The sequence below is a fragment of the Pongo abelii genome, chromosome 8, assembly GCF_028885655.2.
Source record: "Pongo abelii isolate AG06213 chromosome 8, NHGRI_mPonAbe1-v2.0_pri, whole genome shotgun sequence".
Lineage (NCBI taxonomy): Eukaryota > Metazoa > Chordata > Mammalia > Primates > Hominidae > Pongo > Pongo abelii.
In genome coordinates, this window is record NC_071993.2 from 41,942,565 (window position 1) to 41,966,639 (window position 24,075).

The following is a 24,075-nucleotide window of genomic DNA, read 5'->3' on the forward strand; positions in this document are numbered from 1 at the left end:
GCCTATGCTGGAAAAGGAAGTATCTTCACATAACAACTACACAGAAGCATTCTCAGAAACTTCTTTGTGATGAGTGCATTCAACTCACCGACTTGGGCCTTTCTTTTGAAAGAGCAGTTTTGAGACACTCTTTTTGTAGAATCTGCAAGTGGATATTTGGAGCACTTTAAGGCCTTTTCTGGAAAAAGAAATATCTTCACCTAAAAACTAGACAGAAGCATTCTCAGAAACTTCTGTCTGATTAGTGCATTCAACTCACAGACTAGAACATTCCCTCAGATAGGGCAGTTTGGAAACACTCCTTTTGTAGAATCTGCAAGTGTTTATTTGGATCGCTTTGACGCCTATGCTGGAAAAGGAAATATCTTCACATAAAAACTAGCCAGAAACATTCTCTGAAACTTCTTTGTGATAAGTGCACTCTACTCACAGACTTGAACGTTTCTATTGATAGGACAGTTTTGAAACACTCCTTTTGAAGAATCTGCAAGTGTTTATTTCGAGCGCTTTGACGCCTATGCTGGAAAAGGAAGTATCTTCACATAACAACTGCACAGAAGCATTCTCAGAAACTTCTTTGTGATGAGTGCATTCACCTCACAGATTTGGGCCTTTCTTTTGAAAGAACAGTTTTGAAACACTCTTTTTGTGGAATCTACAAGTGGATATTTGGAGCGATTTAAGGCCTATTCTGGGAAAAGAAATATCTTCACCTAAAAACTAGACAGAAGCATTCTCACAAACTTCTGTGTGATTAGTGCATTCAACTCACAGACTTGAACATTCCTTTTGATAGAGCAGTTTGGAAACACTCCTTTTGTAGAATCTGGAAGTGTTTATTTCGAGGGCTTTGACGCCTATGCTGGAAAAGGAAATTTCTTCACATAAAAACTAGACAAAAGAATTCTCAGAAACTTCTTTGTGATGAGTGCATTGTACTCACAGAGTTGAAGCCTCTTTTTCGTGGAAGAGTTTTCAACCTCTCTTTTTGTAGAATCTGCATGTGCATATTTGCAGCGCTCCGAGTCCTATGCTGGGAAATGAAATATCTTCTCCTAAAAACTACACAGAAGCATTCTCAGAAACTTCTGTGTGATGAGTGCATTCAACTCACAGACTTGAACGTTTCTTTTGATAGGACAGTTTTCAAACACTCCTTTTGTAGAATCTGCAAGTGTTTATTTCGAGGGCTTTGAGGCCTATGCTGGAAAAGGAAGTATCTTCACATAAAAACTACACAGAAGGCTTCTCAGAAACTTCTTTGTGATGAGTGCATTCAACTCACAGACTTGAGCCTTCCTTTTGAAAGAGCAGTTTTGAAACACTCTTTTTGTAGAGTCTGCAAGTGGATATTGGGAGGGCTTTGAGGCCTTTTCTGGAAAAAGAAATATCTTCACCTAAAAACTAGACAGAAGAATTCTCACAAACTTCTGTGTGATTATTGCATTCATATCACAGACTTGAACATTCCTTTTGATAGAGCAGTTTGGAAACACTCCTTTTGTACAATCTGCAAGTGTTTATTCGGAGCGCTTTGGCGCCTATGATGGAAAAGGAAATATCTTCACATAAAAACTAGACAGAAGCATTCTCAGAAACTTCTTTGTGATGAGTGAATTCTACTCACATACTTGAACATTCCTCTTGAGAGAGCAGTTTGGAAACACTCCTTTTGTAGAATCTGCAAGTGTTTATTTGGATCGCTTTGACGTCTAGGCTGGAAAAGGAAATATCTTCACCTAAAAACTACACAGAAGCATTCTCAGAAACTTCTTGTGATGAGTGCATTCAACTCACAGACTTGAACGTTTCTTTTGATAGGACAGTTTTGAAGCACTCCTTTTGTAGAATCTGAAAGTGTTTATTTCGAACGCTTTGAGGCCTATGCTTGAAAAGGAAGTATCTTCACATGAAAACTACACAGAAGCATTCTCGGAAACTTCTTTGCGATGAGTGCATTCAATTCACAGACTTGGGCCTTTCTTTTGAAAGAGCCGTTTTGAAACACACTTTTTGTAGAGTCTGCAAGTGGATATTTGGAGGGCTTTGAGGCCTATGCTGGGAAAAGAAATATCTTCACCTAAAAACGAGACAGAAGCATTCTCACAAACATCTGTGGGAGTAGTGCATTCAACTCACAGACTTGAACATTCCCTCTGATAGGGCAGTTTGAAAACCCTCCTTTTGTAGAATCTGGAAGTGTTTATTTGGAGCGCTTTGACGAATATGCTGGAAAAGGAAATATCTTCACATAAAAATTAGACAGAAGAATTCTCAGAAACTTCTTTGTGATGAGTCCATTCTACTCACGGACTTGAACATTCCTCTTGATAGAGCAGTTTGGAAACACTCCTTTTGTAGAATCTGCAAGTGTTTATTTGGATCGCTTTGACGTCTGCTGGAAAACGAAATATCTTCACCTAAAAACTACACAGAAGCTTTCTCAGAAACTTCTGTGTGATGAGTGCATTCTACTCACAGACTTGAACATTCCTCTTGAGAGAGCAGTTTGGAAACACTCCTTTTGTAGTATCTGGAAGTGTCTATTTGGATCGCTTTGACGCCTATGCTGGAAAAGGAAATATCTTCACCTAAAAACTACACAGAAGCATTCTCAGAAACTTCTGTGTGATGAGTGCATTCAACTCATAGACTTGAAAGTTTCTATTGATACGACAGTTTTGAAACACTCCTTTTGTAGAATCTGTAAGTGTTTATTTCGAGCGCTTTGAGGCCTATGCTGGAAAAGGAAGTATCTTCACATAACAACTACACAGAAGCATTCTCAGAAACTTCTTTGTGATGAGTGCATTCAACTCACAGACTTGGGCCTTTCTTTTGAAAGAGCAGTTTTGAACCACTCTTTTTGTTGAATCTGCAAGTGGATATTTGGAGTGCTTTAAGGCCTATTCTGGGAAAAGAAATATCTTCACCTAAAAACTAGACAGAAGCATTCTCACAAACTTCTCTGGGATTAGTGCATTCAACTCACAGACTTGAACATTCCTTTTGATAGAGCAGTTTGGAAACACTCCTTTTGTGGAATCTGCAAGTGTTTATTTCGAGCGCTTTGATGCCTAGGCTGGAAAAGGAAATATCTTCACATAAAAACTAGACAGAAGAATTCTCAGAAACTTCTTTGTGATGACTTCATTCTACTCACAGAGTTGAAGCCACTTTTTGGTGGAAGAGTTTTCAAGCTCTCTTTTTCTAGAATCTGCAAGTGCATATTTGGAGCGCTCCGAGGCCTATGCTGGGAAATGAAATATCTTCACCTAAAAACTACACAGAAGCATTCTCAGAAACTTCTGTTTGATGAGTGCATTCAACTCACAGACTTGAACGTTTCTTTTGATAGGACAGTTTTGAAACACTACTTTCGTAGAATCTGCAAGTGTTTATTTCGAGCGCTTTGATGGCTATGCTGGAAAAGGAAATATCTTCACATAAAAACTAGACAGAAGCATTCTCAGAAACTTCTTTGTGATGAGAGAATTCTACTCACAGACTTGAACATTCCTCTTGATAGAGCAGTTTGGAAACACTCCTTTTGTAGAATCTGCAAGTGTTTATTTGGATCGCTTTGACGTCTACTGGAAAAGGAAATATCTTCACCTAAAAACTACACAGAAGAATTCTCAGAAACTTCTGTGTGATTAGTGCGTTCAACTCACAGACTTGAACATTCCTTTTGATAGAGCAGTTTGGAAACACTCCTTTTGTACAATCTGCAAGTGTTTATTTCGAGGGCTTTGACGCCTATGCTGGAAAAGGAAATATCTTCACATAAAAACTAGACAAAAGAATTCTCAGAAACTTCTTTGTGATGAGTGCCTTCTACTCACAGAGTTGAAGCCTCTTTTTGGTGGAAGAGTTTTCAAGCTCTCTTTTTGTAGAATCTGCAAGTGCATATTTGGAGCGCTCCGAGGCCTATGCTGGGAAATGAAATATCTTCACCTAAAAACTACAGAGAAGCATTCTCAGAAACTTCTGTCTGATTAGTGAATTCAACTCACAGACTTGAACATTCCCTCTGAAAGAGCAGTTTGGAAACACTCCTTTTGTAGAATCTGCAAGTGTTTATTTGGAGCGCTTTGGCGCCTGTGCTGGAAAAGGAAATATCTTCCCATAAAAACTAGCCAGAAACATTCTCTGAAACTTCTTTGTGATGAGTGCATTCTACTCACAGACTTGAACATTCCTCTTGAGAGAGCAGTTTGGAAACACTCCCTTTGTAGTATCTGCAAGTGCCTATTTGGATCGCTTTGACGCCTATGCTGGAAAAGGAAATATCTTCACCTAAAAACTACACAGAAGCATTCTCAGAAACTTCTGTGTGATGATTGCATTCAACTCACAGACTTGAACGTTTCTATTGATAGGACAGTTTTGAAACACTCCTTTTGTAGAATCTGCAAGTGTTTATTTCGAGCGCCTTGAGGCCTATGCTGGAAAAGGAATTATCTTCACATAACAACTACACAGAAGCATTCTCAGAAACTTCTTTCTGATGAGTGCATTCAACTCACAGATTTGGTCCTTTCTTTTGAAAGAGCAGTTTTGAAACACTCTTTTTGTAGAATCTGCAAGTGGATATTTAGAGCGCTTTAAGGCCTATTCTGGGAAAAGAAATATCTTCACCTAAAAACTAGACAGAAGCATTCTCACAAACTTCTGTGTGATTAGTGCATTCAACTCACAGACTTGAACATTCCTTTTGATAGTGCAGTTTGGAAACACTCCTTTTGTACAATCTGCAAGTGTTTATTTCGAGGGCTTTGACGCCTATGCTGGAAAAGGAAATATCTTCACATAAAAACTAGACAAAAGAATTCTCAGAAACTTCTTTGTGATGAGTGCCTTCTACTCACAGAGTTGAAGCCTCTTTTTGGTGGAAGAGTTTTCAAGCTCTCTTTTTGTAGAATCTGCAAGTGCATATTTGGAGCGCTCCGAGGCCTATGCTGGGAAATGAAATATCTTCACCTAAAAACTACAGAGAAGCATTCTCAGAAACTTCTGTCTGATTAGTGAATTCAACTCACAGACTTGAACATTCCCTCTGAAAGAGCAGTTTGGAAACACTCCTTTTGTAGAATCTGCAAGTGTTTATTTGGAGCGCTTTGGCGCCTGTGCTGGAAAAGGAAATATCTTCCCATAAAAACTAGCCAGAAACATTCTCTGAAACTTCTTTGTGATGAGTGCATTCTACTCACAGACTTGAACATTCCTCTTGAGAGAGCAGTTTAGAAACACTCCCTTTGTAGTATCTGCAAGTGCCTATTTGGATCGCTTTGACGCCTATGCTGGAAAAGGAAATATCTTCACCTAAAAACTACACAGAAGCATTCTCAGAAACTTCTGTGTGATGATTGCATTCAACTCACAGACTTGAACGTTTCTATTGATAGGACAGTTTTGAAACACTCCTTTTGTAGAATATGCAAGTGTTTATTTCGAGCGCCTTGAGGCCTATGCTGGAAAAGGAATTATCTTCACATAACAACTACACAGAAGCATTCTCAGAAACTTCTTTCTGATGAGTGCATTCAACTCACAGATTTGGTCCTTTCTTTTGAAAGAGCAGTTTTGAAACACTCTTTTTGTAGAATCTGCAAGTGGATATTTAGAGCGCTTTAAGGCCTATTCTGGGAAAAGAAATATCTTCACCTAAAAACTAGACAGAAGCATTCTCACAAACTTCTGTGTGATTAGTGCATTCAACTCACAGACTTGAACATTCCTTTTGATAGAGCAGTTTGGAAACACTCCTTTTGTAGAATCTGCAAGTGTTTATTTCGAGGTCTTTGACGCCCATGCTGGAAAAGGAAATATCTTCACATAAAAACTAGACAAAAGAATTCTCAGAAACTTCTTTGTGATGAGTGCATTCTACTCACAGAGTTGAAGCCTCTTTTTGGTGGAACAGTTTTCAAGCTCTCTTTTTGTAGAATCTGCAAGTGCATATTTGGAGCGCTCCGAGGCCTATGCTGGGAAATGACATATCTTCACTTAAACCTACACAGAAGCATTCTCAGAAACTTCTCTGTGATGAGTGCATTCAACTCACAGACTTGAACGTTTCTTTTCATAGGACAGTTTTGAAACTCTCCTTTCGTAGAATCTGCAAGTGTTTATTTCGAGCGCTTTGAGGCCTATGCTGGAAAAGGAAGTAGCTTCACATAACAACTACACAGAAGCATTCTCAGAAACTTCTTAGTGATGAGTGCACTCAACTCACAGACTTGAGACTTCTTTTTGAAAGAGCAGTTTTGAAACACTTTTTTTGTAGAGTCTTCAAGTGGATATTTGGAGGGCTTTGAGGCCTATGCTGGGAAAAGAAATATCTTCACCTAAAAACTAGACAGAAGCATTCTCACAAACTTCTGTCCGAATAGTGCATTCAACTCACAGACTTGAACATTCCCTCTAAAAGAGCAGTTTGGAAACACTCCTTTTGTAGAATCTGCAAGTGTTTATTTGGAGCGCTTTGGCGCCTATGCTGGAAAAGGAAATATCTTCACATAAAAACTAGCCAGAAACATTCTCAGAAACTTCTTTCTGATGAGTGCATTCTACTCACAGACTTGAACATTCCTCTTGAGAGAGCAGTTTGGAAACACTCCTTTTGTAGTATCTCCAAGTGTCTATTTGGATCGCTTTGACGCCTATGCTGGAAAAGGAAATATCTTCACATAAAAACTACACAGAAGAATTCTCAGAAACTTCTTTGTGATGACTTCATTCTACTCACAGAGTTGAAGCCTCTTTTTGATGGAAGAGTTTGCAACCTCTCTTTTTCTAGAATCTGCAAGTGCATATTTGGAGGGCTCCGAGGCCTATGCTGGGAAATGAAATATCTTCACCTGAAAACTACTCAGAAGCATTCTCAGAAACTTCTGTGTGATGAGTGCATTCAACTCACCGACTTGAATGTTACTTTTGATAGGACAGTTTTGAAACACTCCTTTCGTAGAATCTACAAGTGTTTATTTCGAGCACTTTGAGGCCTATGCTGGAAAAGGAACTATCTTCATATAACAACTACACAGAAGCATTCTCAGAAACTTCTTTGTGATGAGTGCATTCAACTCACAGACTTGAGCCTTCCTTTTGAAAGAGCAGTTTTGAAACAATCTTTTTGTAGAGTCTGCAAGTGGATATTTGGAGGGCTTTGAGGCCTATGCTGGGAAAAGAAATATCTTCACCTAAAAACCAGACAGAAGCATTCTCACAAACATCTGTGTGATTAGTGCATTCAACTCAGAGACTTGAACATTCCCTCTGAAAGAGCAGTTTGGAAACACTCCTTTTGTAGAATCTGCAAGTGTTTACTTGGAACGCTTTGAAGCTTTTGCGGGAAAAGGAAATATCTTCACCTAAAAATTAGACAGAAGAATTCTCAGAAACTTCTTTGTGATGAGTGCATTCTACTCACAGACTTGAATATTCCTCTTGATAGAGCAGTTTGGAACCACTCCTTTTGTAGAATCTGCAAGTGTTTATTTGGATCGCATTGATGTCTATGTTGGAAAAGGAAATATCTTCACATAAAAACTACACCGAAGCATTCTCAGAAACTTCTGTGTGATGAGTGCATTCAACTCACCGACTTGAATGTTACTTTTGATAGGACAGTTTTGAAACACTCCTTTCGTAGAATCTGCAAGTGTTTATTTCGAGCACTTTGAGGCCTATGCTGAAAAGGAACTATCTTCACATTACAACTACACAGAAGCATTCTCAGAAACTTCTTTGTGATGAGTGCATTCAACTCACAGACTTCAGCCTTCCTTTCGAAAGAGCAGTTTTGAAACACTCTTTTTGTAGAGTCTGTAAGTGGATATTTGGAGGGCTTTGAGGCCTATGCTGGAAAAAGAAATATCTTCACCTAAAAACTAGGCAGAAGCATTCTCACAAACTTCTGTCTGAATAGTGCATTCAACTCAGAGACTTGAACATTCCCTCTGAAAGAGCAGTTTGGAAACACTCCTTTTGTAGAATCTGCAAGTGTTTACTTGGAACGCTATGACGCTTATGCTGGAAAACGAAATATGTTCACATAAAAATTAGACAGAAGAATTCTCAGAAACTTCTTTGTGATGAGTGCATTCCACTCACAGACTTGAACATTCCTCTTGATAGAGCAGTTTGGAAACACTCCTTTTGTAGAATCTGCAAGTGTTTATTTAGATCGTTTTGACGTCTATGATGGAAAAGGAAATATCTTCACCTAAAAACTACACAGAAGCATTCTCGGAAACTTCTGTGTGATGAGTGCATTCAACTCACAGACTTGAACGTTTCTTTTGATAGGACAGTTTTGAAACACTCCTTTTGTAGAATCTGCAAGTGTTTATTTCGAGCGCTTTGAGCCCTATGCTGGAAAAGGAAGTATCTTCACATAACAACCACACAGAAGCATTCTCAGAAACATCTTTGTGATGAGTGCATTCAACTCACAGACTTGAGCCTTTCTTTTGAAAGAGCAGTTTTGAAACACTCTTTTTGTAGAGTCTGCAAATGGATATTTGGAGCACTTCATGGCCTTTTCTGGAAAAAGAAATATCTTCACCTAAAAACTAGACAAAAGCATTCTCACAAACATCTGTGTGATTAGTGCATTCACCTCACAGAGTTGAACATTCCCTCTGATAGGGCAGTTTGGAAACACTCCTTTTGTAGAATCTGCAAGTGTTTATTTGGAGCTCTTTGACGCCTATGCTGGAAAAGGAAATATCTTCACATAAAAACTAGCCAGAAGCATTCTCACAAACATCTGTGTGATTAGTGCATTCAACTCACAGACTTGAACATTGCCTCTGATAGAGCAGTTTCGAAACACTCCTTTTGTAGAATCTGCATGTGTTTATTTGGAGCGCTTTGACGCCTATGATGGAAAAGGAAATATCTTCACATAAAAACTAGACAGAAGCATTCTCAGAAACTTCTGTCTGATTAGTGCATTCAACTCACAGACTTGAACATTCCCTCTGAAAGAGCAGTTTGGATACACTCCTTTTGTAGAATCTGCAAGTGTTTACTTGGAACGCTTTGACGCTTTTGCGGGAAAAGGAAATACCTTCACAAAAAAATTAGACAGAAGAATTCTCAGAAACTTCTTTGTGATGAGTGCATTCTACTCACAGTCTTGAACATTCCTCTTGATAGAGCAGTTTGGAAACACTCCTTTTGTAGAATCTGCAAGTGTTTATTTGGATCGCTTTGACGTCTATGCTGGAAAAGGAAATATCTTCACCTAAAAACTACACAGAAGCATTCTCAGAAACTTCTGTGTGATGAGTGCATTCAACTCACAGACTTGAACGTTTCTTTTGATAGGACAGTTTTGAAACACTCCTTTTGTAGAATCTGCAAGTGTTTATTTCGAGCGTTTTGAGGCGTATGCTGGAAAAGGAAGTATCTTCATATAACAACTAAACAGAAGCATTCTCAGAAACTTCTTTGTGATGAGTGCATTCAACTCACAGACTTGAGCCTTCCTGTTGAAAGAGCAGTTTTGAAACAATCTTTTTGTAGAGTCTGCAAGTGGATATTTGGAGGGCTTTGAGGCCTATGTTGGGGAAAGATATATCTTCACCTAAAAACAAGACAGAAGCATTCTCAGAAACTTCTGTCTGATTAGTGCATTCAACTCACCGACTTCATCATTCCCTCTTATAGGGCAGTTTGGAAACACTCCTTTTGTAGAATCTGCAAATGTTTATTTGGAGCGCTTTGGCGCCTATGCTGGAAAAGGGAATATCTTCACATAAAAACTAGCCAGAAACATTCTCTGAAACTTCTTTGTGATGAGTGCATTCTACTAACAGACTTGAACATTCCTCTTTAGAGAGCAGTTTGGAAACACTCCTTTTGTAGTATCTGGAAGTGCCTATTTGGATCGCTTTGACGCCTATGCTGGAAAAGGAAATATCTTCACCTAAAAACTACACAGAAGCATTCTCAGAAACTTCTGTGTGATGAGTGCATTCAACTCACAGACTTGAACGTTTCTATTGATAGGACAGCTTTGAAACACTCCTTTTGTAGAATCTGCAAGTGTTTATTTCGAGCGCTTTGAGGCCTATGCTGGAAAAGGAAGTATCTTCACATAACAACGGCACAGAAGCATTCTCAGAAACTTCTTTGTGATGAGTGCATTCAACTCACAGATTTGGGCCTTTCTTTTGAAAGAGAAGTTTTGAAACACTCTTTTTGTAGAATCTGCAAGTGGATATTTGGAGCGCTTTAAGGCCTATTCTGGGAAAAGAAATATCTTCACCTAAAAACTAGACAGAAGCATTCTCGCAAACTCCTGTGTGATTAGTGCATTCAACTCACAGACTTGAACATTCCTTTTGATAGAGCAGTTTGGAAACACTCCTTTTGTAGAATCTGGAAGTGTTTATTTGGAGCGCTTTGACGAATATGCTGGAAAAGGAAATATCTTCACATAAAAACTAGACAGAATCATTCTCAGAAACATCTGTGTGATTAGTGCATTCAACTCACAGACTTGTACATTCCTTCTGATAGGGCAGTTTGGAAACACTCCTTTTGTAGAATCTGCAAGTGTTTATTAGGAGCGCTTTGGCGCCTATGCTGGAAAAGGAAATATCTTCACATAAAAACTAGCCAGAAACATTCTCAGAAACTTCTTTGTGATGAGTGCATTCTACTCACAGACTTGAACATTCCTCTTGAGAGAGCAGTTTGGAAACACTCCTTTTGTAGTGTCTGCAAGTGTCTATTTGGATCGCTTTGACGCCTATGCTGGAAAAGGAAATATCTTCACCTAAAAACTACACAGAAACATTCTCAGAAACCTCTGTGTGATGAGTGCATTCAACTCACAGACTTGAACGTTTCTATTCATAGGACAGTTTTGAAACACTCCTTTTGTACAATCTGCAAGTGTTTATTTCGAGCGCTTTGAGGCCTATGCTGGAATAGGAAGTATCTTCACATAACAACTACACAGAAGCATTCTCAGAAACTTCTTTGTGATGAGTGCATTCAACTCACAGACTTGGGACTTTCTTTTGAAAGAGCAGTTTTGAAACTCTCTTTTTGTAGAATCTGCAAGTTGATATTTGGAGGGCTTTAAGGCCTATTCTGGGAAAAGAAATATCGTCACCTAAAAACTAGACAGAAGCATTCTCACAAACTTCTGTGTGATTAGTGCATTCAACTCACAGACTTGAACATTCCTTTTGATAGAGCAGTTTGGAAACACTCCTTTTGTAGTATCTGCAAGTGTTTATTTTGAGCGAATTGACGCCTGTGCTGGAAAAGGAAATATCTTCACATAAAAACTAGACAGAAGAATTCTCAGAAGCATCTTTGTGATGAGTTCATTCTACTCACAGAGTTGAAGCCTCTTTTTGGTGGAAGAGTTTTCAAGCTCTCTTTTTGTAGAATCTGCAGGTGCATATTTGGAGCGCTCCGAGGCCTATGCTGGGAAATGAAATATCTTCACCTAGAAACTACACAGAAGCATTCTCAGAAACTTCTGTGTGATGAGTGCATTCAACTCACAGACTTGATCCTTCCTTTTGAAAGAGCAGTTTTGAAACACTCTTTTTGTAGAGTCTGCAAGTGGATATTTGGAGGGCTTTGAGGCCTATGCTGGGAAAAGAATTATCTTCACCTAAAAACTAGACAGAAGCATTCTCATAAACTTCTGTCTGATTAGTACATTTAACTCACATACTTGAACATTCCCTCTGAAAGAGCAGTTTGGATACACTCCTTTTGTAGAATCTGCAAGTGTTTACTTGGAACGCTTTGATGATTATGCTGGAAAAGGGAATATCCTCACATAAAAATTAGACAGAAGAATTCTCAGAAACTTCTTTGTGATGAGTGCATTCTACTCACGGACTTGAACATTCCTCTTGATAGAGCAATAGGGAAACACTCCTTTTGTAGAATCTGCAAGTGTTTATTTGGATCGCTTTGACGTCTACGCTGGAAAAGGAAATATCTTCACCTAAAAACTACACAGAAGCATTCCCAGAAACTTCTGTGTGATGAGTGCATTCAACTCACAGACTTGAACGTTTCTTTTGATAGGACAGTTTTGAAACACGCCTTTTGTAGAATCTGCAAGTGTTTATTTCGAGCGCTTTGAGGCCTATGCTGGAAGAGGAAGTATCTTCACATAACAACTACACAGAAGCATTCTCAGAAGCTTCTTTGCGATGAGTGCATTCCACTCACAGACTTGAGCCTTTCTTCTGAAAGAGCAGTTTTGAAACACTCTTTTTGTAGTATCTGCAAGTGGATATTTGGAGCACTTTAAGGCCTTTTCTGGAAAAAGAAATATCTTCACCTAAAAACTAGACAGAAGAATTCTCACACACTTCTGTGTCATTAATGCATTCAACTCACAGACTTGAACATTCCTTTTGATAGAGCAGTTTGGAAACACTCCTTTGGTAGAATCTGCAAGTGTTTATTTGGAGCGTTTTGACGCCTATGCTAGAAAAGGAAATATCTTCACATAAAAACTAGACAGAAGCATTCTCAGAAACTTCTTTGTGATGAGTGCATTCTACTCAGAGAGTTGAAGCCTCTTTTTGGTGGAAGAGTTTTCAAGCTCTCTTTTTGTAGAATCTGCAAGTGCATATTTGGAGCGCTCCGAGGCCTATGCTGGGAAATGAAATAACTTCACCTAAAAACTACACAGAAGCATTCTCAGAAACTTCTGTATGATGAGTGCATTCAACTCACAGACTTGAACGTTTCGTTTGATAGGACAGTTTCGAAACCCTCCTGTTGTAGAATCTGCAAGTGTTTATTTCCAGCGCTTTGAGGCCTATGCTGGAAAAGAAAGTATCTTCACATAACAACTACACAGAAGCATTCTCGGAAACTTCTTTGTGATGAGTGCATTCAACTCACAGACTTGAGCCTTCCTTTTGAAAGAGCAGTTTTGAAACACTCTTTTTGTAGAGTCTGCAAGTGGATATTTATAGGGCTTTGGTGCCTATGTTGGGAAAAGAAATATCTTCACCTAAAAACAAGACAGAAGCATTCTCACCAACATCTGTGTGATTAGTGCATTCAACTCACAGACTTGAACATTCCCTCTGATAGGGCAGTTTGGAAACACTCCTTTTGTAGAATCTGCAAGTGTTTATTTGAGCGCTTTGGCGCCTATGCTGGAAAAGGAAATATCTTCACATAAAAACTAGCCAGAAACATTCTCAGAAACTTCTTTGTGATGAGTGCATTCTACTCACAGACTTGAACATTCCTCTTGAGAGAGCAGTTTGGAAACACTCCTTTTGTAGTATCTGCAAGTGTCTATTTTGATCGCTTTGAAGCCTATGCTGGAGAAGGAAATATCTTCACCTAAAAACTACACAGAAGCATTCTCGGAAACTTCTGTGTGATGAGTGCATTCAACTCACAGACTTGAACGTTTCTATTGATAGGACAGTTTTGAAACACTCCTTTTGTAGAATCTGCAAGTGTTTATTTCGAGCGCTTTGAGGCCTATGCTGGAAAAGGAAGTATCTTCACATAACAACTACACAGAAGCATTCTCAGAAACTTCTTTGGGATGAGTGCATTCAATTCACAGACTTGGGCCTTTCTTATGAAAGAGCAGTTTTGAAACAATCTTTTTGTAGAATCTGCAAGTGGATATTTGGAGCGCTTTAAGGCCTATTCTGGGAAAAGAAATATCTTCACCTGAAAACTAGACAGAAGCATTCTCACAAACTTCTGTGTGATTAGTGCATTCAACTCACAGACTTGAACATTCCTTTTGATAGAGCAGTTTGGAAACACTCCTTTTGTAGAATCTGCAAGTGTTTATTTCGAGCGAATTGACGCCTATGCTGGAAATGGAAATATCTTCACATAAAAATTAGACAGAAGAATTCTCAGAAACATCTTTGTGATGAGTGCATTCTACTCACAGAGTTGAAGCGTCTTTTTGATGGAAGAGTTTTCTTTTTTTTTTTTTTTTTTTTTTTTTTTTCTTTTATTTTTTTTTTTCTTTTATTATTATTATTATTATTATCATTATTATACTTTAGGTTTTATGGTACATGTGCGCAATGTGCAGGTAAGTTACATATGTATACATGTGCCATGCTGGTGCGCTGCACCCACCAACTTGTCATCTAGCATTAGGTATATCTCCCAATGCTATCCCTCCCCCCTCCCCCCACCCCACAACAGTCCCCGAAGTGTGATGTTCCCCTTCCTGTGTCCATGTGTTCTCATTGTTCAATTCCCACCTATGAGTGAGAATATGCGGTGTTTGGTTTTTTGTTCTTGCGATAGTTTACTGAGAATGATGATTTCCAATTTCATCCATGTCCCTACAAAGGACGTGAACTCATCATTTTTTATGGCTGCATAGTATTCCATGGTGTATATGTGCCACATTTTCTTAATCCAGTCTATCATTGTTGGACATTTGGGTTGGTTCCAAGTCTTTGCTATTGTGAATAATGCCGCAATAAACATACGTGTGCATGTGTCTTTATAGCCGCATGATTTATAGTCCTTTGGGTATATACCCAGTAATGGGATGGCTGGGTCGAATGGAATTTCTAGTTCTAGATCCCTGAGGAATCGCCACACTGACTTCCACAACGGTTGAACTAGTTTACAGTCCCACCAACAGTGTAAAAGTGTTCCTATTTCTCCACATCCTCTCCAGCACCTGTTGTTTCCTGACTTTTTAATGATTGCCATTCTAACTGGTGTGAGATGGTATCTCATTGTGGTTTTGATTTGCATTTCTCTGATGGCCAGTGATGGTGAGCATTTTTTCATGTGTTTTTTGGCTGCATAAATGTCTTCTTTTGAGAAGTGTCTGTTCATGTCCTTCGCCCACTTTTTGATGGGGTTGTTTGTTTTTTTCTTGTAAATTTGTTGGAGTTCATTGTAGATTCTGGATATTAGCCCTTTGTCAGATGAGTAGGTTGCGAAAATTTTCTCCCATTTTGTAGGTTGCCTGTTCACTCTGATGGTAGTTTCCTTTGCTGTGCAGAAGCTCTTTAGTTTAATTAGATCCCATTTGTCAATTTTGGCTTTTGTTGCCATTGCTTTTGGTGTTTTAGACATGAAGTCCTTGCCCATGCCTATGTCCTGAATGGTAATGCCTAGGTTTTCTTCTAGGGTTTTTATGGTTTTAGGTCTAACATTTAAGTCTTTAATCCATCTTGAATTGATTTTTGTATAAGGTGTAAGGAAGGGATCCAGTTTCAGCTTTCTACATATGGCTAGCCAGTTTTCCCAACACCATTTATTAAATAGGGAATCCTTTCCCCATTTCTTGTTTTTGTCAGGTTTGTCAAAGATCAGATACCTGTAGATATGTGGCATTATTTCTGAGGGCTCTGTTCTGTTCCATTGATCTATATCTCTCTTTTGGTACCAGTACCATGCTGTTTTGGTTACTGTAGCCTTGTAGTATAGTTTGAAGTCAGGTAGTGTGATGCCTCCAGCTTTGTTCTTTTGGCTTAGGATTGACTTGGCGATGCGGGCTCTTTTTTGGTTCCATATGAACTTGAAAGTAGTTTTTTCCAATTCTGTGAAGAAAGTCATTGGTAGCTTGATGGGGATGGCATTGAATCTGTAAATTACCTTGGGAAGGATGGCCATTTTCATGATATTGATTCTTCCTACCCATGAGCATGGAATGTTCTTCCATTTGTTTGTATCCTCTTTTATTTCCTTGAGCAGTGGTTTGTAGTTCTCCTTGAAGAGGTCTTTCACATCCCTTGTAAGTTGGATTCCTAGGTATTTTATTCTCTTTGAAGCAATTGTGAATGGGAGTTCACTCATGATTTGGCTCTCTGTTTGTCTGTTATTGATGTATAAGAATGCTTGTGATTTTTGCACATTGATTTTGTATCCTGAGACTTTGCTGAAGTTGCTTATCAGCTTAAGGAGATTTTGGGCTGAGACAATGGGGTTTTCTAGATATACTATCATGTCATCTGCAAACAAGGACAATTTGACTTCCTCTTTTCCTAACTGAATACCCTTGATTTCCTTCTCCTGCCTAATTGCCCTGGCCAGAACTTCCAACACTATGTTGAATAGAAGTGGCGAGAGAGGGCATCCCTGTCTTGTGCCAGTTTTCAAAGGGAATGCTTCCAGTTTTTGCCCATTCAGTACGATATTGGCTGTGGGTTTGTCATAAATAGCTCTTATTATTTTGAGATACGTCCCATCAATTCCTAATTTATTGAGAGTTTTTAGCATGAAGGGTTGTTGAATTTTGTCAAAGGCCTTTTCTGCATCTATTGAGATAATCATGTGGTTTTTGTCTTTGGTTCTGTTTATATGCTGGATTACATTTATTGATTTGCGTATATTGAACCAGCCTTGCATCCCAGGGATGAAGCCCACTTGATCATGGTGGATAAGCTTTTTGATGTGCTGCTGGATTCTGTTTGCCAGTATCTTATTGAGGATTTTTGCATCAATGTTCATCAAGGATATTGGTCTAAAATTCTCTTTTTTTGTTGTGTCTCTGCCAGGCTTTGGTATCAGGATGATGCTGGCCTCATAAAATGAGTTAGGGAGGATTCCCTCTTTTTCTATTGATTGGAATAGTTTCAGAAGGAATGGTACCAGCTCCTCCTTGTACCTCTGGTAGAATTCGGCTGTGAACCCATCTGGTCCTGGACTTTTTTTGGTTGGTAAGCTATTGATTATTGCCACAATTTCAGCTCCTGTTATTGGTCTATTCAGAGATTCAACTTCTTCCTGGTTTAGTCTTGGGAGGGTGTATGTGTTGAGGAATTGATCCATTTCTTCTAGATTTTCTAGTTTATTTGCATAGAGGTGTTTGTAATATTCTCTGATGGTAGTTTGTATTTCTTAAGTTGATGGAAGAGTTTTCAAGCTCTCTTTTTGTAGAATCTGCAAGTGCATATTTGGAGCGCTCCGAGGCCTATGCTGGGAAATGAAATATCTTCACCTAATAACTACACAGAAGCATTCTCAGAAACTTCTCTGTGATGAGTGCATTCAACTCACAGACTTGAACGTTTCTTTTGATAGGACAGTTTTGAAACTCTCCTTTCTTAGAATCCGCAAGTGTTTATTTCGAGGGCTTTGAGGCCTATGCTGGAAAAGGAAGTATCTTCACATAACAACTACACAGAAGCATTCTCACAAACATCTGTGTGATTAGTGCATTCAACTCACAGACTTGAACATTCCCTCTGATAGGGCAGTTTGGAAACACTCCTTTTGTACAACCTGCAAATGTTTATTAGGAGCGCTTTGGCGCCTATGCTGGAAAAGGAAATATCTTCACATAAAAACTAGCCAGAAACATTCTCAGAAACTTCTTTGTGATGAGTGCATTCTACTTACAGACTTGAATATTCCTCTTGAGAGAGCAGTTTGGAAACACTCCTTTTGTAGTATCTGCAAGTGTCTATTTGGATTGCTTTGACGTCTATGATGGAAAAGGAAATATCTTCAACTAAAAACTACACAGAAGCATTCTCAGAAACTTCTGTGTGATGAGTGCATTCAACTCACAGACTTGAACGTTTCTTTTGATCGGACAGTTTTGAAACACTCCTTTTGTAGAATCTGCAAGTGTTTATTTCGAGCGCTTTGAGGCCTATGCTGGAAAAGGAAGTATCTTCACATAACAACCACACAGAAGCATTCTCAGAAACTTCTTTGTGATGAGTGCATTCAACTCACAGACTTGAGCCTTTCTTTTGAAAGAGCAGTTTTGAGACACTCTTTTTGTGGAATCTGCAAGTGGATATTTGGAGCACTTTAAGGCCTTTTCTGGAAAAAGAAATAACTTCACCTAAAAACTAGACAAAAGCATTCTCACAAACATCTGTGTGATTAGTGCATTCACCTCACAGAGTTGAACATTCCCTCTGATAGGGCAGTTTGGAAGCACTCCTTTTGTAGAATCTGCAAGAATTTATTTGGAGCTCTATGACGCCTATGCTGGAAAAGGAAATATCTTCACATAAAAACTAGCCAGAAGCATTCTCACAAACATCTGTGTGATTAGTGCATTCAACTCACAGACTTGAACATTCCCTCTGATAGAGCAGTTTCGAAACACTCCTTTTGTAGAAACTGCAAGTGTTTCTTTGGAGTGCTTTGACGCCTATGATGGAAAAGGAAATATCTTCACATAAAAACTAGACAGAAGCATTCTCAGAAACTTCTGTCTGATTAGTGCATTCAACTCACGGACTTCAACATTCCCTCTGAAAGAGCAGTTTGGAAACACTCCTTTTGTAGAATCTGCAAGTGTTTACTTGGAACACTTTGACGCTTTTGCGGGAAAAGGAAATACCTTCACAAAAAAATTAGACAGAAGAATTCTCAGAAACATCTTTGTGATGAGTGCATTCTACTCACAGACTTGAACATTCCTCTTGAGAGAGCAGTTTGGAAACACTCCTTTTGTAGAATCTGCAAGTGTTTATTTGGATCGCTTTGACGTCTATGTTGGAAAAGGAAATATCTTCACCTAAAAACTACATTGAAGCATTCTCAGGAACCTCTGTGTGATGAGTGCATTCAACTCACAGACTTGAACGTTTCTTTTGATATTACAGTTTTGAAACACTCCTTTCGTAGAATCTGGAAGTGTTTATTTCGAGCGCTTTGAGGCCTATGCTGGAAAAGGAACTATCTTCACATTACAACTACACAGAAGCATTCTCAGAAACGTCTTTGTGATGAGTGCATTCAACTCACAGACTTGAGCCTTCCTTTTGAAAGAGCAGTTTTGAAACACTCTTTTTGTAGAGTCTGTAAGTGGATATTTGGAGGGCTTTGAGGCCTATGCTGGGAAAAGAAATATCTTCACCTAAAAACTAGACAGAAGCATTCTCACAAACTTCTGTCTGAATACTGCATTCAACTCACAGACATGAACATTCCCTCTGAAAGATCAGTTTGGAAACACTCCTTTTGTAGAATCTGCAAATGTTTACTTGGAACGCTATGACGCTTATGCTGGAAAAGGAAATATGTTCACATAAAAATTAGACAGAAGAATTCTCAGAAACTTCTTTGTGATGAGTGCATTCCACTCACAGACTTGAACATTCCTCTTCATAGAGCAGTTTGGAAACACTCCTTTTGTAGAATCTGCAAGTGTTTATTTGGATCGTTTTGACGTCTATGATGGAAAAGGAAATATCTTCACCTAAAAACTACACAGAAGCATTCTCAGAAACTTCTGTGTGATGAGTGCATTCAACTCACAGACTTGAACGTTTCTTTTGATAGGACAGTTTTGAAACACTACTTTTGTAGAATATGCAAGTGTTTATTTCGAGCTTTTTGAGGCGTATGCTGGAAAAGGAAGTATCTTCATATAACAACTAAACAGAAGCATTCTCAGAAACTTCTTTGTGATGAGTGCATTCAACTCACAGACTTGAGCCTTCCTGTTGAAAGAGCAGTTTTGAAACAATCTTTTTGTAGAGTCTGCAAGTGGATATTTGGAGGGCTTTGAGGCCTATGTTGGGGAAAGATATATCTTCACCTAAAAACAAGACAGAAGCATTCTCAGAAACTTCTGTCTGATTAGTGCATTTAACTCACCGACTTCAACATTCCCTCTGAATAGGCAGTTTGGAAACACTCCTTTTGTAGAATCTGCAAGTGTTTATTTGGAGCGCTTTGGCGCCTATGCTGGAAAAGGAAATATCTTCACATAAAAACTAGCCAGAAACATTCTCTGAAACTTCTTTGTGATGAGTGCATTCTACTCACAGACTTGAACATTCCTCTTGAGAGAGCAGTTTGGGAACACTCCTTTTGTAGTATCTGCAAGTGCCTATTTGGATCGCTTTGACGCCTATGCTGGAAAAGGAAATATCTTCACCTAAAAACTACACAGAAGCATTCTCAGAAACTTCTCTGTGATGAGTGCATTCAACTCACAGACTTGAACGTTTCTTTTGATAGGACAGTTTTGAAACACGCCTTTTGTAGAATCTGCAAGTGTTTATTTCGAGCGCTTTGAGGCCTATGCTGGAAAAGGAAGTATCTTCACATAACAACTGCACAGAAGCATTCTCAGAAGCTTCTTTGTGATGAGTGCATTCAAATCACAGACTTGAGCCTTTCTTCTGAAAGAGCAGTTTTGAAACACTCTTTTTGTAGTATCTGCAAGTGGATATTTGGAGCAATTTAAGGCCTTTTCTGGAAAAAGAAATATCTTCACCTAAAAACTAGACAGAAGAATTCTCACACACTTCTGTGTGATTAGTGCATTCAACTCACAGACTTGAACATTCCTTTTGATAGAGCAGTTTGGAAACACTCCTTTTGTAGAATCTGCAAGTGTTTATTTGGAGCGCTTTGACGCCTATGCTGGAAAAGGAAATATCTTCACATAAAAACTAGACAGAATCATTCTCAGAAACATCTGTGTGATTAGTGCATTCAACTCACGGACTTGAACATTCCGTCTGATAGGGCAGTTTGGAAACACTCCTTTTGTAGAATCTGCAAGTGTTTATTAGGAGCGCTTTGGCGCCTATGCTGGAAAAGGAAATATCTTCACATAAAAACTAGCCAGAAACATTCTCAGAAACTTCTTTGTGATGAGTGCATTCTACTCACAGACTTGAACATTCCTCTTGAGAGAGCAGTTTGGAAACACTCCTTTTGTAGTATCTGCAAGTGTCTATTTGGATCGCTTTGACGCCTATGCTGGAAAAGGAAATATCTTCACCTAAAAACTACACAGAAACATTCTCACAAACCTCTGTGTGATGAGTGCATTCAACTCACAGACTTGAACGTTTCTATTCATAGGACAGTTTTGAAACACTCCTTTTGTAGAATCTGCAAGTGTTTATTTCGAGCGCTTTGAGGCCTATGCTGGAAAAGGAAGTATCTTCACATAACAACTACACAGAAGCATTCTCAGAAACTTCTTTGTGATGAGTGCATTCAACTCACAGACTTGGGACTTTCTTTTGAAAGAGCAGTTTTGAAACACTCTTTTTGTAGAATCTGCAAGTGGATATTTGGAGGGCTTTAAGGCCTATTCTGGGAAAAGAAATATCTTCACCTAAAAACTAGACAGAAGCATTCTCACTAACTTCTGTGTGATTAGTGCATTCAACTCACAGACTTGAACATCCCTTTTGATAGAGCAGTTTGGAAACACTCCTTTTGTAGAATCTGCAAGTGTTTATTTCAAGCGAATTGACGCCTGTCCTGGAAAAGGAAATATCTTCACATAAAAACTAGACAGAAGAATTCTCAGAAGCATCTTTGTGATGAGTGCATTCTACTGACAGAGTTGAAGCCTCTTTTTTGGTGGAAGAGTTTTCAAGCTCTCTTTTTGTAGAATCTGCAGGTGCATATTTGGAGCGCTCCTAGGCCTAGGCTGGGAAATCAAATATCTTCACCTAGAAACTACACAGAAGCATTCTCAGAAACTTCTGTGTGATGAATGCATTCAACTCACAGACTTGATCCTTCCTTTTGAAAGAGCAGTTTTGAAACACTCTTTTTGTAGAGTCTGCAAGTGGATATTTGGAGGGCTTTGAGGCCTATGATGGGAAAAGAAATATCTTCACCTAAAAACTAGACAGAGGCATTCTCATAAACTTCTCTCTGATTAGTGCATTCAGCTCACAGACTTGAACATTCCCTCTGAAAGAGCAGTTTGGAAACACTCCTTTTGTAGAATCTGCAAGTGTTTACTTGGAACGCTTTGACGCTTATGCTGGAAAAGGAAATATCCTCACATAAAAATTAGACAGAAGAATTCTCAGAAACTTCTTTGTGATGAGTGCATCCTACTCACAGTCTTGAACATTCCTCTTGATAGAGCAATAGGGAAACACTCCTTTTGTAGTATCTGCAAGTGTTTATTTGGATCGCTTTGACGTCTATGCTGGAAAAGGAAATATCTTCACCTAAAATCTACACAGAAGCATTCTCAGAAACTTCTGTGTGATGAGTGCATTCAACTCACAGACTTGAAAGTTTCTTTTAATAGGACAGTTTTGAAACACGCCTTTTGTAGAATCTGCAAGTGTTTATTTCGAGCGCTTTGAGGCCTCCGCTGGAAAAGGAAGTATCTTCACATAACAACTACACAGAAGCATTCTCAGAAGCTTCTTTTTGATGAGTGCTTTCAACTCACAGACTTGAGCCTTTCTTCTGAAAGAGCAGTTTTGAAACACTCTTTTTGTAGTATCTGCAAGTGGATATTTGGAGCACTTTAAGGCCTTTTCTGGAAAAAGAAATATCTTCACCTAAAAACTAGACAGAAGAATTCTCACACACTTCTGTGTGATTAGTGCATTCAACTCACAGAATTGAACATTCCTTTTGATAGAGCAGTTTGGAAACACTCCTTTTGTAGAATCTGCAAATGTTTATTTGGAGCGCTTTGATGCCTAGGCTGGAAAAGGAAATATCTTCACATAAAAACTAGACAGAAGCATTCTCAGAAACTTCTTTGTGATGAGTGCATTCTACTCAGAGAGTTGAAGCCTCTTTTTGGTGGAACAGTTTTCAAGCTCTCTTTTTGTAGAATCTGCAAGTGCATATTTGGAGTGCTCCGAGACCTATGCTGGGAAATGAAATAACTTCACCTATAAACTACACAGAAGCATTCTCAGAAACTTCTGTGTGATGAGTGCATTCAACTCACAGACTTGAACGTTTCGTTTGATAGGAAAGTTTTGAAACGCTCCTTTCGTAGAATCTGCAAGTGTTTATTTCGAGCGCTTTGAGGAATATGCTGGAAAAGGAAGTATCTTCACATAACAACTACACAGAAGCATTCTCGGAAACTTCTTTGTGATGAGTGCATTCAACTCACAGACTTGAGCCTTCCTTTTGAAAGAGCAGTTTTGAAACACTCTTTTTGTAGAGTCTGCAAGTGGATATTTGGAGGGCTTTGAGGCCTATGCGGGGAAAAGAAATATCTTCACCTAAAAACTAGACAGAAGCATTCTCACAAACATCTGTGTTTTTAGTGCATTCAACTCACAGACTTGAACATTCCCTCTGATAGGGCAGTTTGGAAACACTCCTTTTGTAGAATCTGCAATTGTTTATTAGGAGCGCTTTGGCGCCTATGCTGGATAAGGAAATAACTTCACATAAAAACTAGCCAGAAACATTCTCAGAAACTTCTTTGTGATGAGTGCATTCTACTCACAGACTTGAACATTCCTCTTGAGAGAGCAGTTTGGAAACACTCCTTTTGTAGTATCTCCAAGTGTCTATTTGGATCGCTTTGACGCCTATGCTGGAAAAGGAAATATCTTCACCTAAAAACTACACAGAAACATTCTCAGAAACATCTGTGTGATGAGTGCATTCAACTCACAGACTTGAAAGTTTCTATTGATAGTACAGTTTTGAAACACTCCTTTTGTAGAATCTGCAAGTGTTTATTTCGAGCGCTTTGAGGCCTAGCTGGAAAAGGAAGTATCTTCACATAACAACTACACAGAAGCATTCTCAGAAACTTCTTTGTGATGAGTGCATTCAACTCAGAGACTTGGGACTTTCTTTTGAAAGAGCAGTTTTGAAACACTCTTTTTGTAGAATCTGCAAGTGGATATTTGGAGCGCTTTAAGGCCTATTCTGGGAAAAGAAATATCTTCACCTAAAAACTAGACAGAAGCATTCTCGCAAACTCCTGTGTGATTAGTGCATTCAACTCACAGACTAGAACATTCCTTTTGATAGAGCAGTTTGGAAACACTCCTTTTGTAGAATCTGCAAGTGTTTATTTCGAGCGAATTGACGCCTGTCCTGGAAAAAGAAATATCTTCACATAAAAACTAGACAGAAGAACTCTCAGAAGCATCTTTTTGATGAGTGCATTCTACTCACAGAGTTGAAGCCTCTTTTTGGTGGAAGAGTTTTCAAGCTCTCTTTTTGTAGAATCTGCAAGAGCATATTTGGAGCGCTCCGAGGCCTATGCTGGGAAATGAAATATCTTCACCTAAAAACTACACAGAAGCATTCTCAGAAACTTCTGTGTGATGAGTGCATTCAACTCACAGACTTGATCCTTCCTTTTGAAAGAGCAGTTTTGAAACACTCTTTTTG